We start from the raw sequence: 1,823 nt of genomic DNA, 5'->3' as shown, positions 1-1,823 counted from the left end.
GGAGGAAATTTCAGCTAAAGCTACTACCCCAGGTGGTAACCAATCCACCGTCGTCTTGTACGACGTTAGCGGGCCTTTGGATTCTGGGGAGCCTGCACCGACATGCCTGGAAAGATCAAATATAGAGCCAAGAATTTCTTTGCTACCTTTAATGCCAATTCTCTCCGGAAGGTAGGAAAACTGAAACAGCTCACAGATATCCTATCGCAACAGCAAATTTTGATTGCAGCAATTCAGGAAACTAGATTTACAGATGAGCAGGCCTTTGAATCTGAAGGTTACAGGATCTTCAAGGGTAAACCTGGTAAACGTGTCATACAAGCTGTCCCCCACCTTGGCACAGCATTTGTAGTCAACAAAATGATTCTGGACTCAATAACAAATTTCACCTCTGTGAATAGAAAAGTCTCGACTTTGTCCTTTCGAAGCACAAATAAAATGTATACCATTGTGAACGTTCATGCGCCGATCAACCAAGCGAACAAGAGAGACCCAGAGGGAACTGATAGATTCTGAGAAGAACTTGAGGAGATTTTATCCAAGATTCCAGACAAACATACCATAATCATGCTTGGAGATTTCAATGCCCAGGTAGGCAAAGAGAGAAAGTTCCGAAACATCGTTGGAAACTATCCTGCTCACCAGAAAACAAATCGTAATGGAGAAAGGCTAATAGAGCTGTGTAAGGCATTTAACCTCGTAATGAAGTCTACTGCTTTTAAACACCTGCCCAAGAAACAGAAGACCTGGAAATCCCCAAATCACCACCTTGGTGAATTCCAGATTGATCATGTCGCGATCGCGCGGAAGGCTCAAAGAGAAATTCAGAATGTTAACTGGACTCAGATCACTATCTATCCAAGATAAAAATCAAACTGCTCCCGAGAAACACAAGGAGAGTTAGAGCCAAAAGGATTGAAAGATTTGATATAGAAAAACGAGGATCTAACCATGAATTCACTCAGAAACTACAATCGCTGGATGCAGAGGACTGGGAACAACTGTGCGAGGCCCTGGTCAAAACAGCTAAAGAGACGGTTCAGCTTACTAAGCCCAGCAAGCATGCTTGGTGGAACAGTGAATGCGATGCAGCGATAAGACAAAGACAGTTCGTCTGGCAGAAATGGAACTCGCTAAAGAACCAAGTCAACTGGACAAACTTCGTGAATGAGAGAAAGTGTGCAGCCAAAGCCATCCGCAGCGTTAAACGTGCTTTTGATAAACACCAGCTGGCTCAAATTGAGCAGGATTTCAAGAAGAACAATACATGCGACTTTTATAAAACATTTAAAAGCAACTTGAGGAAATACGACCCACCGAGCCTACAGTTCAGAGATTCCAATGGAAACCTAGCCCATAATGACAAGGAAAACTGCCGGATCCTTGCAAAATAATTCGAATCCCTTCTTAACTGCGAGGCCCCAATGTCCAGATTCACATTTGAAGATAAAACAACAGTTCACCGAGATTCAGCTCCACCTACGAAAGAGGAAGTCGGACAGATTATCCAATCCTTGAAGAATAATAAAGCGCCGGGTGAAGATTCGATAATAGCTGAATTGTGGAAGTTTGCTAGTGACAATGCAGTGGAAAAATTAACGGACATCATACATGAAATCTGGAACACTGAAAGACTTCCAAGTGACTGGACATCTGCCCTAATCCACCCACTTCATAAGAAAGGCGACAAGTCGGATGTTAACAACTATCGAGGCTATCTGTCCTTTCATATCTTAAACTAAGGAGCAAGCCTTTTGTACTAACGTTCATCGACTTTAAGAAGGCCTATGATTCAATTGATAGAAATACCCTACTTCAGATCT

This window comes from Anabrus simplex, chromosome 1 (genome assembly GCF_040414725.1).
Source record: "Anabrus simplex isolate iqAnaSimp1 chromosome 1, ASM4041472v1, whole genome shotgun sequence".
In the NCBI taxonomy this organism is placed as follows: Eukaryota; Metazoa; Arthropoda; class Insecta; order Orthoptera; family Tettigoniidae; genus Anabrus; species Anabrus simplex.
This window is presented reverse-complemented; position numbering follows the sequence as displayed.